Source organism: Manis pentadactyla, chromosome 9, assembly GCF_030020395.1.
Source record: "Manis pentadactyla isolate mManPen7 chromosome 9, mManPen7.hap1, whole genome shotgun sequence".
Taxonomy (NCBI): domain Eukaryota; kingdom Metazoa; phylum Chordata; class Mammalia; order Pholidota; family Manidae; genus Manis; species Manis pentadactyla.
Window position 1 is genome coordinate 26,873,439 of NC_080027.1, and position 17,886 is coordinate 26,891,324.

General features: G+C 39.7%; 1 protein-coding gene across 1 annotated transcript in view; it reads left to right on the top strand.

The window, feature by feature from the left end:
* Positions 1-6,042: 6,042 nt before the first annotated feature.
* The window catches only part of LOC118931126 (metabotropic glutamate receptor 5-like), a 165,814-nt gene continuing 153,970 nt past the window's right edge, over positions 6,043-17,886 (top strand). Inside the window, exon 1 of the mRNA XM_036923323.2 lies at positions 6,043-6,191. The gene's annotated coding sequence lies outside the window, so the exon portion shown is untranslated. The remainder of the gene's footprint in view (positions 6,192-17,886) is intronic.

Below are 17,886 nucleotides of genomic sequence, written 5' to 3' on the forward strand. Positions count from 1 at the left end.
GCCATATTTTCTAAATCTGTCCTGCCTAAGGAATAGAGGAATAAGTGACACTAAGACCCATAAATTACAATTCTTTGAGTTAGCTTTCCATGTTATGCCTGGAACTTGGATTGAAGTTTATGTAAGACTTTGTAATATGAAAAAGGTTTCCATTTGTGGTGTAAAATCCTTGTTGAAGGCATTGAGGTTTTAAGGGCCATTTATATAAGGGTCTGTGTAATAATATTAGCAGTTGAAAAGAATAGCAACAAAATTCTCTTTCTAAGAACAAACTCATTTTCTTATATTAGATATGATAACTAAGTAAGACACTTGTCCTTTTTGTTCACTAGGGAACTCAAAACTAACATTTCCTGACAGACCACAGACATGACACTAATCAAAATCACTTGGGTGATTTTTTTTTTTTACCAATTCTTTCTGCATGGTTTCATTTTCTTTTTCTAATGATTTTTATGTAAAATTGCCTCATTCATTTTCAGAAAGTGGGCAGATATAATTTATTAAATAAATACAGATAAAATAACAACCTCCATTTTGCTGTTGAGCAAACAGTGAAGGTTTCCCAAGCTTGTTCACTGGCCACCAGTGAAATTTCAGTTTCTGAAATATGGCAAAGTATTCTGCTTCAGCAATTCTAGCTGTTGTTCCCTATACCTGTAAGCCTGTTTTCTTTCTTCCCTCCTTCTGGCAACCATCCCTCCCCACTCCCAACACATACAAATAACAAACACACACAACATTCTTGGCATAGTGAACTCTTTTGCATCTTTACCTAATATTGCTGTCTCAGACAGAATGTTTCTTACTACCCCATACAAACAAGATACCCAGGCTCCTCCTCACTCATACTATTCTTTATCATTCACCTTGTTCAAATCTTCATTGTACCTCCCATGAATTGCAAGACATGTTATTTACTTACCTGACTTGAAGTTTCTTGAGGACAGAAACTAATTCTATTACATTCACCACTGCATCCATAGCACCTAGCCATGTGCCAGGTCTACGAGGCACAAATGTAAAAACAATGCAATTCATCAGTAAGAGTACCCAAGCAGGCAACAAGTGCTGTCACTCAGGGGCACTGCAGACCTCCTGCAAACATTTGCAGGATTTACTGTCAGTGATGCCAACTAGGAAAATGAAGGGCAGCATGGAACTTGTATACCTCTGTTTTCATAGATACTCATTTAAACATTCAAACATTGAGTGGCTTTGTGCTAGCATTTTCTTCTGAGTGTTTGAAATATACCAGTAGGGCAAAAAAAGATTCTTTGAGGAGTTTACATTCTAATGGGATGGGGGTAGGCAGGCAATAAATGATATAACAAATTAGTAAGTTATATAGTATATTGGGCTGTATTGAAATATGGGGGACAATAGAGGTGGATAAAGAGGATCAGGAGCCCTGAGATCATGGAGAACAGTGTATAGTATTAAATAGGGTAGTCTTGGAAGGCCTATTGGGAGTTTGGGAGGTAAGATTTTAGCAAAGATTTGAAGGAGAGGTGTTAGTGCAATGATTACTTGGGAACAGAGCAGTTCATGCAGAAGAAACAGCTAATGCAAAGACTGTTAGGTTGGAGCATGTCAGACGTGTTTAAGAAATAGCAAGGGAGTCCTGGTGGCTGGATTAGAAAGAGCAAAGGGGAGGAGTACTAGGAAGTGAGGTCAGAAAGGAAATGGAGTCAGGACCAATTATGTAGAGCAATGGTAAAGACTTGTGCTTGACTGAGTGAAACGGTAAGTTACTGGAGCGTTTTGATTTACAATCACTTTTTTAAAAAGAACACTGACTGCTGTGTTGAATATAGCCTGTAGAGAAAAAGTGAAGAAGCTGGAAGACCAGACCAGTTTGGAAGCTGTTGCTGTAAGCAGGTAAAGGATGATGAGGGCTTGAATCAGTGTGGTATCTGTGGAAGTGGTTAGGAGGGGTAGTATTCTGTATATTGTAGTGTATTGAAGGTAGAACCAATAGGGTTTCCTGACACATTGTCATGTGTGAGAGAGAAGAATCAGTGAGGATTCCAAGTTTTAAATTTAATCAATTATAAGTATAAATTACAGTTTCATTCCTTTTTACTATTCTACACAAGAATTACAGTATTTTGATTACTAATAGCTCATCCTAAGGCAAAAGTTGTACCATTGAGCCATTTACAATCAGGAATTACTTACTTTGGGTAATTAAAACATTGTTTCTATGCTCCTTTTCATTTAAATTTTACCCAATTTAGCACTTTACAATTACGAGGTAAAGCTATATTGTAAAGTGTCACTGAGCAATTTAAGATTATATAATTTGTTTTCAATCTCATCTGAAAATATTGCTATTGCTCAACATGTCCTTTGCATTTTAGCTTTTAGAGCATAGGAAGCAGATAAGCATAGGAAGCAAACTGTGTATTACACTTACGAAGTACTTTATCATTTCCAACATGCTTTGGCACATCTTATCTCATGCTACCCTCTCAATAACCCTGGGAACATAACAGCAGAAATATGTGTAGGAAATTGAAGAGTTTATGTGACTGAGTGGCCACTATGAGAAATCCATCTTTCCTAGGCTCAGTCCATTCACTTGTGTGCTTTGAGCCACTTCCAGCTGATGAAGAAGGATGTAGAACTCAGTGTGCCCTATGTTCACTCAATGCTAAATGGCGCACACAAGGATCAAATCTATGACCTTCTCCTTATCACCGATGCACCAGCCAATTGGGCCAGCAAACCATTTTATACATGAGACTTAATCACATCTCCAGAATTATTTAATCATTAGTTCCCCTTTATTTTCTTCAGAGTTCTATTTTTCTACTTTTCTCATCTATACTATCTTTCTCATCTTTCTTATTCAGGAAGATTAACCACCACTCTGCTGACCTCTCTACAAAATACTAAGCTTACTTCATGGATTGCAATGAAAGAATCTCAAAAATTAACAATGCCACTCATTAAAATGGCGAGAAGAAAGATGCTATTGTAAATATCAATGAGATTTGGTAGATACATATCTTTTTCTTTTTCTCATTGAATCTTGAAGCTGTCAAAGAACAACATGCCTTGATTTCAAATGGGGAATATACTTAGTAATGTATGTATGCCATCAGGACCAACCTCTCCACTTCAGGGTTCGAATATCTCTTATTCTTTCATCCAACTGCTTGCCAACACCTGGCTCCCAACATTCATCTAGGGAAATATAATGGAAATAATAATAATCATATGTCTGCGATGTCTTTCTTTAAATTAAGCCATGCAATTAATTTAAACCAATCTCTTTTTCCAAGGCAGGAATGAAGTCTTTTTTGAATTTATAGATAACGTCAGCGCTTTTCACAATCTTGGTCAGTTTTGGGAGTCGTGGGGGAAGGGAAGCAAAGTCATTTGAGGAAGTAAAAGATATTTAACTGCTACGGAGGAAGAAATTTTAATAGATCTAGTAGAAGGAATCGTTTCTAAGAAGTGCAGACAAATGCAAAATGGCATTATTAATAAGTAATGCTACGAAAGAGACCGTCTTTCTAACCACTCACACCTCTGAATCATTTTGGGGTTCCCTGACTTCCTGGCTCTCTGCCCTCCAGCAATGACGCCCCTTCTCCCAATCATTTTCAGGGGTTTGAGTGCCATCATCAACGAGAAGCTTATTATCTACCTGCTCCCCCAGCTTCTCTCTGAGTGACACAACACCCACGCCTCCCCACACAGCTCTTCTTCCGCGGCTCCCGGAGGGAAGCTAAGGAGCTGCAGAGCGAGTCCCAGACTAGTCTCGCCTGAACCCCGACACTACAAGGCTTCAAGACTCTTGTCACCCACTGATTCTATGCCCTGGTCGGTCCACCGCCGCGCGCCGCAGGAGTAGCAGCCGGCCCAGCACCGCGCTCCACCGCGTCTGCTGAGCGCGGCACGTGCTGGTGGCAATCCGCCTCCGGCCCGGGGCCCTCTGCCCGCCGCCGCGGCCGCCGCCACGAGCGCTCCAGCTGCAGCCGAGGCCGCAACGTGAGAGCAGGAAGCCTGCGAGGAACCGCTGGCTGGAGGCGCCAGGCTCCGGGAGCGCACCTGGTAAATACAGCGCGTTTTTCTTTCTTGCAGCTCTGGAGTCCCCGGGGCTGGAGGATCCCGCCGGAGCCCCTCCCCCAGCCCAGGGAGGGAGAGCCTGCAGGCAAGGGGCGGGAGCTCGGGGGAAAGGGACCCGGGAGGCCAGGTGGTGCGCAGGTGGGGACCTGGTGGAGCCAGGCACGCTACGAGGTCCTACAAGTTTAGAAAAGTCCCCCTGCAAGGACGCGTGCTGTGTGAATCGGACATGGATTTCTAGGCAGGGGCTCAGGCTACCGCGGCGTCGCTCCAATGAGAGGTTTATGATCATTTTGCTTTTATTTGCATAAGTGAAGGATTTAAGTGGGCCCGTTTCCATAGAAAAGGAACTAAAAAAAAAAAAATCAGAGGAGAAAAAATAGAGCTCTGAGCCAAAGGAGGCGCTTGGATACCTCTGTCTCTCTCTCTTACATACCAATACATGTGCACAAAGGGGTACATTTTAGCAAGGGAGGCAGACTTCTCTATCTTTGAGACCTTTAGGTATCTGGGGACTAATAAGAGCACTTGCTGGTGCTTCACCCTGAAGAAGAGGCAGCAAAAGAGGGACCTGGTTGGGTGTGAGTGCCACTGTTCCATTTCTAAAATGACACAACCATGACAATACCACCGGGAGGGAAAGGTTTCCTGGAACAGGGGGGACATATTTAAGGGGGTAACCTGCAACTCTGGACCTAGAAGCTCAATTTCATGTACTCCCAGTAGGGCTAGAAAGGCATCCTTACTCTAGGTTCCTTTATGGAACTTTGGCTAAGGATGGGGTCAGAGAGGGGTGGGGCAGAGAAAGGGTAGGCAAGGGAGCTGGGTATGCCTGAACGGGTTGTGGGGCAGTAAAAGGAGCAGGAGCCTAGAAACAAGTCAGGTTTACCATCCCTGTGTTCATTCAGACCCACCCTGGGGAGTCCCCTGGGCTGGTCTCTAGGGACATGTGTGACCTTGAACAAGTCCCTTAACCTTTGTGTACTAGATTTCTCCATTTCTACCAAGTGTAGAGGTTCTGCTGTGTTTTGGGGATGCTAAGGTCCCATGCAGTACTGCTGTCTATGACTGTACAGGTTTGAGGATCTGCATACAAGGAAGGAAGAGCACCCAGAATATCCAGAAAAGAAGCTTCAGGGAATTCTGCCTCAAAGTAAGAGACATTTTGCAAGCTCCTGGCTGTGCTGTTTGTCATGCAGGCTGAGAGGTTTGTAAAAATGGGGAAGAAGGACGGACACCTAACCTGTAGTCAAGGGGGAACCTGGAATTTCTGAGTGCTGTTTGAAGAGGTTCAGATCCACAGAGCCTAAAGACACATGCATTTTTGGTGGCAAGCTGTGAAGCTCTTTGAATTTGATGGTTTGGGGAATGATCTGGAATAGATTCAAACACAAGGAAAATGAGTGGCATCCCACTTTAAAGGCTGGGCACTCCCAATGGCATGAAGAAGGTTTTACAGTGAGATGGGAGAATAATTTGGACTGAGGGGTTGTAAGGGAGAAGGGAACAGATGTCCTTCCTGAGATGGGGGTTCCTAGACTCTTAGGAGGCAATTGGCATCTGCCCAGTGTCCTTGACACTTCTGCCACTGGTCTGAAGAGGGCACAGGTACCCCTTCTCCTCAATACAAGCGCATTCCTAGAATTTAGGGATCTACAACCCAGGTGCTGAGATATGAAGGTGCACATGGGAGAACTCAAGTCCTAGGGTTACCCCCAATTCCCTTAGTATATGACCATGGCTGCGGAGCTGGTTTACCCATCCAGATTTCGACCCGAAGTCTGTGTTCCTAAAGGAACTCACTGTGCCACTTGGTGGCACCAAAAAGTTGCGCTGAGAACTCAGTTCTCTATAAATACAAACTACCACCCCTCCCTCCTCCGTGCTCTCCCCTTCCCCCCTTCTCCCCCTTTCTCAATAGCAGGGAGATTGCTGCACACCGCCGCCCTCAGCTCTGCTGTTCTGCGCGCACTGAGCGCAGGAGATGAGCTTAAGATCATCTTGGTGGGGAGCCCGGGACTGGAGAGGCCTCTGCCCCGCCGATCCGTGCGGGCCAACTTTATGCGGGGCTAGCCAGACCGTGTTTCATTGCCCGCTGCGTGGCCAACAGCGGGGTAAGCTTGCCAGGTGTCTGTGTGCCCAGGTGCCTCCGTGCCTGGGAAGGGATGTAGCAGCTACCAGCTTGCGAGGTAGCTCACAGTTTCGTTTTGGGGGTGGGGGCGCGAGGGTGAAGTGGGGGTGGCCAGACCTCGAGGTTGAGCTGTTCCATTTGCAGGCGGCCTTAGTTAAACCTGTTGGGAGAGCAGGCGACAGCAATGGACTAAAGGAGGGAACGGCTCAAGGGTTGTGAAAGGGATTCTGCATGCCTTCGGATCCGAGTTCCCGCTCCCTAAGACCAGGTGCGCCTGTTTAGTATGCAGACTGTGCTTCCCCCAAAGCACCCGAGAGCTTAGAATTGAGAGGGAAAGGAAGAGAATCGTTTCCCAATAGATCGGGTAGCTGCCGCGACCGTGGAGATGCTGCAGGAAGAGGGGGGACAGCGGATGGTGCTGAAAGCACAGCTCTTTAAGTCAGGCTAGCATGCCGGTTTCTGAACCCGTCAGCACCTCCGCTCTTTCCTCTCTTGTGGATGTATCTTTCCTTTCCGACACAAAGCCTCCTAGTTACCCCAGACAGGCAATTGAAGGAGGGAGCCCAGGGCCCAGGGACTTGGGGAAAGAGCCTGGGGCAGGCCCACGAGCTAGCCGGTGACCAGGACCTACCAGGCACTTGGGACCTCGCAGAGGGAAGTGAGGAGTCTGCCTGGAGGGCTCCTGGAACTGGTGCTGGAATTTCCAATTGCCCCTACTTTCCTGCCGAGCCGGTGCTGTGGGGAAGGGAAATGGAGAAGAGGTTAACAAGTGAGTGTGATTATTTAGGCACAATCTTGGCGCTGCCTCAGCTGAACTGAAAGCTTTAGTAGCCAGGCAGATAGATTCGCCAACACTTTACTTCCCGCTAAGGAATGGACACGAGCCAGTGGAAAGGCAGCATCTCCACGGTTTCTTCATTCCCTACATGTTATTTTATTGTTTTGAGTCCCCTGAGTCGGAGGTAGAACTAATCTGTATCCTTAATGCTGACCGCTGGCTATTTGAGGCAGCCAAGGGACCATTGTCTTCTACTATGTGCAGCCCCTTTCCCCAGAGGGGCTAAGCCAAGGTTTTCTGTAGAATCCTCTTAGTTATGTAAGACATTCTTTTGAGTTTTGGAGTGTTCAGGTAATCCACCCGTTGTTTTGGTGTGTTTTGTGCCCCTCAAGGAGCATGGGAGATTTTTCTCCTTTAAATTTCTCTCTTATTCTCCATGCAATTACACATTTAAGAAACAGTTGTGACTATTTCTGTCCTTTATGGATGTCGATTTCTGTTTAAAAGGATCTTTGGTTTGCTACTTGAAAATACAGCTTCCTGAACTCATCAGGTTAATGCACATCTCACAGTCTCCAGTCTTCTCCAGCAGAGACCATTTCAGCACTCCGGACAGATCCCTCAAGGTTTCTCAGGAGGAGAATGTGTATGTAACACTTTCTACCTAACTGCTTCTTTTAAGAGAAAAGCTTTCCTTAGTTCTTTACATTCTGCTTGACAAAATATATAATCTAGGTATTTTTACTGCATCTCCTAGATTTTTTCTATGTTATGGCAATATGTTGGCTGAGAGCTGTGCTCAAAGAGAAACAAAACTCTTTAATGTTCATTTATTAAAGGACGTTGAGATTAGTTGGGGGAAGAGGGATGGTATTTGAATAACCCAACAACTTTTCAAGTTCTTCACTTTACTTCTGTAAAACAGAGGCCTCTCTCACCACTTCAGAGTACACATTATGGACAAATGACAAACACCAAGGTGAAAACTGAAAAATCTACTTTTGGCACTATGTTCAACCACCACAAAATACACAGAGTTTGGGAATATTTGAGTAACTGCATATGATTTCCAGCTTTTAGTTTGATTATTGGCACTGTTATCTTTCCTAATTCAATCATTTATCTCAAAAAATGCTTCCTTTTGTGACTAACAGACCATAATAATTCTAATTTTCTTATTTTTCTTCAAAACACATTGAAGATTTTGTAAGAGTGTTATTATATTCTCTTTTGTGGAGTTGAAAGAGAATTGCATATAATTTTTCTCCAAGGCTTTCTATCCTTGTGGGATGAAGAGACATATGCAATTAATATGCCTAATACTTTTTTGCTGTGTTATTTTAGTAGATAGAGTGTAAACCAACTTCATAAGATAATGAAGACTACCTTTAGATATATGTTGATAGATGCTAAATCTAATCAGTTTGGAGTTTGGATATACTGAAGGTGTACTACTATAAAGCAGGAACATTTTACAATTTGGAATTTTGAGTTATTTTTAATATTCAGAGTAATAGTAATCCCAGCCCTAAGGCATCATTTAGTCAAAATTTTCATTAATGAGTGGAGCTTAGGAGAACCGGAGAAGATAGGAGCATCAAAAATTTTTTTTGAGTTCCTGATGTGCTTTTATAACAAGAAAAGAAAATTTGAATTTAATTCTGAATTTTCAACTATATGTAAATGAGACAATATCTTTTTTATATTCCATTACTTCAGTTGGTTAAAACATGTTCTAAAACACCTTATGCCATAGGCTTGCTTTCATTTCTTTTAAATTCATTGAGAGTAGGAAAAAAATCCAGGTTTTACCAGTTCTAATCTTGTTTGAATTATATGTACCTTTACTCAGAAGGGGAACCAAGCAGAAGTCTTGGTGCACATTCATCCCTGCTCTAATAACTACCATTTATTGAGTGCACCAAACACCATACCGCACTAGATATGTTACATAATGCTCGTAACAATCAAATGAGGCAATATTTGTTCTTATATGTCTACTGTTATGTTGTTAAAACTGAGGTTTTTTTCTTCCATTGTCACATAGAAAGGAAATGAAAAAAGTATGTGTACATCTGATTTGTTTGGAACTTAAACTTACCCTTTTTCCATTGCATGAGATACCTTTAATTTGTGGGTGGCTAACCATCATGGAATGCTTTCATTGTGGTTTTCAGTGAGCTGTGGTAAGGTTGGGAGTGCAGACATTTGCACAAGACTGTCTGGGAATGAGTCCTAGATTTGTGGCTTACTTGCTGTGTGACCTTGAGCAAGTTACTTAACATTGCTGTGCCTTTGTTTTCTCATTTTTAAATGGGGAACAGGTTGTAACACTGTTAGCATCATGAGTGATTATGATGAACTAATTATGCAAATATAAGTAAAGTATCAAATCCACAATAAACAGTATAGAAATGGTATTTATGACTATTAATCCCACCCAGGCCTTTGAATGTTTTCTAGATTTCCCATGTTATTGAATTTAATCTGGCCATATTTGCTATCTCAAATATCTTCTTTTATTTTAGTCAAACTAGTCAGGAAATTTAAAGGAGAGACCTAAATGCAGAAAAAATGTATTTTATGTGGATGTGATTCTGTTGGTTTTGTAAAATATATCAGACCTAAAAATAAATTCCTAAAAAAGAAAATCAGACCTAAGAATAATTCCCTACTGATTGTTTTTCACAATAACTCTGGTTATAGACCACTCACTTTAAACTTCTGAGCACAAATATTTTGAGGAAAATTAAAAGTTTGTAATCATAATTGGAATTAGTGGGCACTGTAATAATGCAGCCTATTTACATTCACAATATTTTGCAAAGGAATAATTTAAAAATGTTTTAAAAAATCAGTTTGCCTTAATTTAGAGTAATGTAGTATAACCCTTTAACACTCTGTAGAAAGTTAAATAATATAATTTTTTTTTAATTACATTATTTTTTAAAAAATGAAAACAAGATTCTGAAAACTAACAAATTACTACATAAAATTATTCTTTATCTTGTTAAAATTATAATGAACTTCACATTTCATATTACAAATAGCCTTGGAAATGAAGTATATCATAGGATGTCCTTCACATTCATTGATAATTGTGTCTACTGAGAACTGTGCTTACTTAATCTAAGGCAGTACCATCCTTTACTCTCACAATTTAATCTGTATTTCTCAAATTGCGATTGCAAGCTTCAAAACAAGGTAATGCAGCCAGAAACAAGCTACCAAGTAAAGAAGGAATAAGGCAAACCTATCCCAAACTACTCTCCTTAGAACTACTGAGATGTTTCAGGAAAAGGCTTTATAAGTTTGACATATCCAGGGGATTGGCTTAGTTGTATTCTTTTTTGATGCTTATGTAGACCTTACCATGATGAGTTTCATGTGAATCATCAGCTTACAACTAGGGATGATTTTGACCTGCAGGGGACATTTAACAGTGGCTGGGACATTTTTATTCACCACAGCTAGAAGAGGTGTGTGCTCTTGGCATCTGGGGACCAGGGAGGCCGCTGAACGTCCTATGATACACAGAACAGCAACCCCCCTGCCCCACCCCACCCCAAACACACACAACAAAGAATTATCTAGTCCAAAATGTCAACATTGCCAAGATTTAGCAACCTTGGTCTAAATGGTTCCAGGAAGCAGAGTTACCTGTGTTTGTTTGGTTTGTTTGTATAGCTTCTGAATGTAGCTAATTTGGCATTATATAAGAATTTAATGGAAAACAGAATCTCCTGAATGTTTTGCAATCAATGTATAAGGTTTAACCAACCAACCCATTTGGTCTGATGAGTGACATTATCATCTCATTATCTTGAGCATGGGCTTTGGAACCAGAGAGAGCTGGGTTCATGTCCTAACTGCCATTTTTTATAAGCCTGAGGTTTCTGACAAAATCCTTCAACTCTAAACCTCAATTTCTAGAGATATTTACTGTACAGTAGTCATACCTACCTCACAGAGTCATTGTAAGACTTACATTAAATAGTGCTTCTACATTTTTTAGCATAAAGTAGGCACTCAATAAATATTACCTATTAATAAGTAACTAGAGAATGAGTCAGAAGTGCAAAACTGCATTTTCAAGCACCTGATAATAGGTAATATAATATGCACAATAATGTTTTAGAGTCTTTAGAGGTGTGCCATAAATAACAAAAAAGCAGCTGAAAACTGCAAAATGGGAAGAAGCCTAGGATCCCTTTTGATAATTAAATTGAGACTAGTTAACACTGGATTACATCGTTTTTATTGCTTTGCTGTAGAAGGCTGTTTCAGGTCTTCATGGACCACTAAACCAGTTGTTTAATGATCTACAGTGATTTAGCGAGTTTTGTTCTATTGCCAGCACCTTTTAATTAATGTGTAAAATTACAGATTTCACTTCTGTACAATATTATTTTATGGCCCTTTTTTGGTTTAAGGGGGTTTCAGTTGAAATATGGCATTTTTTTGTTTTGTCCTGGGCTAAACAGGGAGTGCTGGACTTTGTTGTTTACAAGGACACAGATGTATGCCTGAGATAGCTACAGAAATGCAGCTCTCCTCAGACTATAAAGCTCTCAGTGTCATTATACCTCAGAGTGTCTCTTATCTATGGGATACACTTGTTTTCAGGAAAATGTATCAGAGGCATCCTGGTATATGCCATATTGACACTCCTGACTATTTGCGATGAGGCAATTTCTCTCGTAGAAGAAGAAATCATCTTAGTGTTTATGTCCAGAGCTTTGTGATTTGCTCGTGTGGGGATTAAGTTATATAAGAGACATCTGTGTCAGAAAGATGATCAGTGTTGGAGAAAACTGTTGAAAATACAAGACAATGCAAGCTGTGAATATGGTTACAATGTAAGGTGCCATTTATGCAAATTCTACCCCTCAGTATTTCTTCTTCATATTCATTTAGAATATGATATGAGACTGTACAATTACCTGAGGCACAACACTTTTATGAATATTAAATATATCTCTATTGTTTTCTGTAATGGAGTAGTGATTCATTTTATTATATTATGAACCCAGAAATATAATATTGAGTAAAACAGCCTCATGCTTTGAAAATAGGATCCTGAACCAGTTTATCATAAAAGTTACAATATTTGTATAAATTATCATCTTTTACCACTTTTGATTGAATTAAAGGTCCTCATATTATTAGGTTATAGAGCTACAACATTTTGAAAGTTTTTGTATCATTGGATTAGTTAATTCCTCCCCATTATCTATAGCAAGAACCTTATCTTTGTGTGTGTGCTACCAACCTATAACCCCTACCATCTCAGAGTGATAACCTAAAGCAAATAATTCCCTTGGAGACCCTATTTCCTCTGATCAAATAAGATTTTCTCAGCAATAATTTTTTGTTGAAGTGGGATTAATAATGGAAAAAGGCTCTATAAACTGAAAATAAAGTAATATGATGGTACTATTTCCCCTCTGTTTTTTCTATCAGATCTTTTTAAATGAATGAATGAAACTTACAGTGAGAGAGCTAAGGAGAAATGGCCTCATCCATTAACTCATACAGAAGCAAGAGAGAGTAGGTCCTCATGGAAAACACATTGTCTGGTATCCAGAATTGATGATGTTAAGGGGAAAGGACTGAGAGTTAAGTTAATGCCACTTTAAAAATCTAAGTTTATAGATTGTAAAATGTGAAAGCATTTATTATGCCAGGAATATCATGCACTTGCCCTGTAGAAATAAGTTCAAAAGTTAGCAAAGTGCAACATTGTTATGATAGTAGGAAAATCTAGAAATAATTCATCTAACAATAGAGGATACTTAAATAAATTTTGGTACTGAATACTGGGCAACTGTTAAAAGAAATGGGAGTTTTAAGTGTGATCTTGACTCTGCTACACACTTGCTCTGGAATCTGAGCCAAACCATTCTATCCTTAAGCTCCAGATCCTCTATCTGTATAATAAACATAAAACTACTTATCTTAATTTTTCACAGTTAAGTGACATTTCATGTGAAACATTAAGCATAGTGCCTAGCATATGGTAAGCTCTGTGTATTTCAATGATTGTTATCATTGTCCCCATAATCAATGAACTAATATGGAAAGATACTTACATTATATAGAGAAGAATAAAAATGTGATACAGATTTCATACTAACATTCTATTTAAATTTTAAAAATCTATGTATAATAGATTGTGTGCTGACAAAATGATAGCAGAGCAGATACCAAGCTGTAAAATGTGACTAAACCTGGGTTTTGAGGTGACATTTTGCTAGGTTCTGGTCCCAGGCCTGCTAAAAATCATTTCATCTCCTATGGGTCTCTGTTAAACTGAATCTGCTACTGGGCTTTTTCTAGTTCTGTGATGCTATTTTCCATAATATGTTGAAAAGCCATAGGGAACACTAAAGGTTTCTTCTCACTGTTACCTCATCAGCCCCTGCTTCTCTTTTTGAGGTCCTCTGCTGCCTAGACAGACCCATTGGAGGGAGGGAGTTTCATTACCCATTTTTCTCTTTTAGCAATCAATTAAAACTTTTTTTACATAGAGGTACATGAAATAAAATGCACAGATCTTAGTGTACACCTTGATGAATTTTGATGTGTAAACACTCATGTAACTGTCACCCAGATCAAGGTATCAAATATTCTCACTGATTATTTTTTTCTCTTCACTTATTTAACCCCTCTCCTCTTCTCCCTCTCCCATGGCAACTACCAGTGTATTCTGTGTTTCTGAGTCTATTTCAGTTTTGTTTGTTTGCTCACTAGATTTGTTTTCTAGATTCCACATATAAATGAAATCATATAGTGTTTGTCTTTCTCTGTCTGATTTATTTCATTTAGCATAATACCCTCTAGGTCCATCCATGTTGCTGCAAATGGCAAGATTTTATTCTTTTTTGGTGGCTGAGTAATATTCCATAGTATATGTGCACTACATCTTTTTTATCCACTCACCTATCAATGGGTATTTAGGTTGTTTCCATATTTGGGTTATTGTAAATAATGCTGCAATAAACATAGGAGTGAGTGTATTTATCTTTTCAGATTAGTGCTTTTGTTTTCTTTGAGTAAATTCTTAGAACTAGAATTGCTAGGACATATAGTATTTCTGTGCTTAGCTTTTTGAGAAACCACGCTGCTTTCCATAATGGCTGCACCAATTTGCAATCCCACCAGCAGTGTGTAAGGTTCCCTTTTCTCCACATCCTTGCAACATTCACTATACATTTTTCAATTTTCCAGAGTGGAGCAGGGGTTACTGTCTTATATTCTTAATCAGGTAGTTGACCAGAAAACCTATCGGAGGCAATTTGATTTATTTATTGTTCATTTTAACAGGACTTATTAAACATTTTGGGCAAGGGTTATGCCAGGTGCTGTGTTTGGCACAGATTTAACTCTTAAGGGGTTTGAAGTCTGATGGAAGACAAAATATGTATAAATAGTGTTAGCTTAGTAATAAATTATCATAAGAAGATATGGATAAAAATGCCATATGAGTTCAGAGAATAGAAATACTTCAAGATGACAGATCTGAGAAGATTTTAAAGAAGGACTGTTTAGGAATACTGTTTCATTTGGTCCTCATTAAAACTTTAATGTAGTTACTCTTCTCATTCCAATTAGGCAGAAAGGCTGGGAAGAACACACAGCCAACAAATGGCAGTGCCAGGATTCAAACCCAGGTCTACTTCACTCCAAGCCCGTGCTCTTAGAAACTCTGCCATAAAGACCACTGAAACAAGAGTGTATCAGAGATCGGAAGCAGAATGAACACCATCATTGGGGCCACGGGTGTGTGCCTGGAGGACACACAAATTTAACTCATCTAGTAGATTCCAAGGAAGGGTATACTGAGGCCCAGGGGAGACTGGACCAGAAATTTGGAAGACCGATCCCTCAGTCCCACACTTACAACAAGACCAGAAAAACTTATTTGGATAATAAATGTAGGAATTTGGGAAACACAGATAAAAGCAAAGAAGAAATTTAAAAAATCACACATATTCCCACCACTCAGAGAACATCCAGTTAATGTCAAGTGTGTGCTTCCAGACTGTGTATATGCATACACACACTTACAATTTCTTGTGAAAAAAGAACCATATCTGCTTTTTATTTAATTTATGCTTAATGTAATGTGAGTATTTCACATTTCATCCCTCCAAACACCCCCCACCCTGCTACGTACAAACACACAAACACATACACGGCAAAAGAGAAAATGTCTGCACAAAACTTTATTCAGCCTTAGCTGGTTTCTCCTTATCTCTCAGAATTTAAACTTTGGAATTCCCAGGGGCCAGCCTCAGGATGAGTTTCTTTTCTATTTCCACTTCCTAGGTGATTTCATCGAGTTTCAAAGAATATCATCTGTATACTGATGCCTTCCCCATTTATATCCTTTATGCACACCTCTCTCCAAAGTCAGCCTGTTACACACAATTGCTTATTAAATACCTGTTCTTAAATTTCTAAAAAGTATCTAAACATTGATTTGTCAAAGGTAAATATCTGTTATCTCCACCCAAATCCGCTTCTCCACAGTTTTCTCCACCTCGGTGTGATGCCATCATTATTTGCTCAGGCTGAAAACCTTAGTGTCCTTATTGATTCTTCTCTTTCCTTTACATCCCGAGTCAGATCTGACAGCAAACTCTCCATCTTCAAGATATATTCAGAGTCCTACCAGTTCTCACCACCTAAATGACCATCTCCTTGCTCTAAGCTGCTGTCATCTCTCCCATCTGAATTTTTGCAGTAGTTTCCTAATTGCTCTCTCGGTGCTGCTTTTGTGCCCTTATTCATGAAATGTTAACAGTGTGTGTCTCTCCTCTATTGAAAACTGTTCTGGAAAATCACTCTCATGCAATGTTAAAGCCAAAGTCTTTTAAAGTAAAAAAAAAACAACCCCACGTCATCATACTGTCTCTCAAACTCTCTTCTTCCTCCCTCTGTACCTAACTTCTCTGCAGTCACACTAGCCTTGCTGTTCCTCAGCCCACTAAGCAGAAATCTGCTTCAGGAACTTTGCATTTGATTTTACTTTTATCTAGAATGTCCTTTCCCTTGATATTTTCATGACTCATTCCCTTATTTCTTTTAGATATGTAATCAAATTTTACTTTTACAGTGTATCCTTCCTTGGCTACGTTATTAAAAACTTCCCAAATCTCTGATACTTTCTACCTTCCTTCCCTTATTGTTTCTCTTTAAACCTTATTACTATATAGCATACAATATTTTACTTCCTTATCTTGCTTATTGTTTGACAATCCCTCTTAGATTTTACGTGTTACTTGGGCATGGATGTAGGTCTACTTTGTCTATAACTACAACCTCAGGGCCTCTAAGAGTGCTTAGTACAGAAGAGTTACTTGATAAACACTTACTGGACAAATAAGCGATGATATTAGAACTAATGTATACCATACAGGTCTATTGGGAATGTATGCTCTATTAATTTCTTGTATTTTGGGAGCACATGGTATGACTTTTTGTTTAACCTTATAAGTTGAGTTGTAGCACAATTCTGTCAGATTTCTAAGTCATAATCTATTTCAAAATATACTTTCCAGGTATCTGAGCTTTATAGTTAATATCAGTAAAATATAGCCATTGTGTGTACCCAAGGCAGATAATGAAGCAGTCATTGGTTTATAATTGGGCAAGCAGTAATCTTGTGGGACCTGCCAACACAGTAAAAATACCTTTGTACTAGATAGTCATATACATTTGTACCTTCTTTGTATTGAATCATTTACCTGGAATGGCCTCCCCCCTCTAGTTTTCAAGGAAGCCTCTGTAAGATTCTATATCCCTGGGAAGTTCAAACTGTGTTTGGGTGACCTCCAAACCATTTTGAATGGACCTTTTGAAATGCCTCTCCTGAAGGAATTGCTGGTAAGGCAGGGAAATGTAACGAAAAGAGTCTGTTACAGAGTCACTAGACATAGACATGAATTCAAACTCCATTACTTTTTAAGTGGATGACTAGTTTTTTACTTCTCATTATACCATTATTTCAGCCATAGAATAGAGATAGTGAATTAATACCTACATCCCAGGGTTGTTACAGTGATTATTGACACACACATGCTACACACACAGAGACACACACAGAAACAGACACACAATGCACATAGAATAAAATACCTTTCGGGGGAATGGGTGGCATTTTATTCCCTGCAACGTGAAAGCCATGTGTATGTCTGTAAATATAAAGTGCCCATGTCATCCTCTTTTGGCTTCTCTGACATCACATGTTCTTACTTTCTCTTCTTACTTTCTGAATTGTGTCGTTTCCTTAACTGGTATTTCCACAGTCTGACCTCTCTGTGGGTACTCCTAAGCCCTACCTTTTCTTTATTTATACTTCTTCTCTAGGTGATTGTATTCTAAAGATTTAATAAGTTAGTGAGCCTCAGTTTGTATTTGTACCCCAAACCACTCCTCTAGGTCCAACCTTACATATCCACCTTAATTTTTGATACCCGAATGTTTCAGAAGCATCTCAAATTTAGCATGCATGTTCAAAAGAAAATCACTAAGTTTTCCTCTGCCCACATCTTTCTTTACCAGTCTGCCCCATCTCATTTAATGGTACCAAAATGCATTATTTTTCAGACTCAAAGTTTAGGAGTAGATGCTGATTCCTCCCTACTTCACTACCCATATCCAGCCCATCAGCAAGTCCAGTTGATTCTACTTGTAAAATATATCTGATTGTGCCCACTTCTCTCCATAGCTACTGTCACCAATCATCATAGCCAAGTCTAAATAATTATTTTTTTATTTTTTATTTTTTGTAGGAGAGCAAGGCAGTGGCTTTTATTTAAAGATAAAGTGAGAGGACAGAGCTCCTGGCTCATACCAGGAGGGAACAAGAGAGTTCCCAAGTCTAAATTATTTT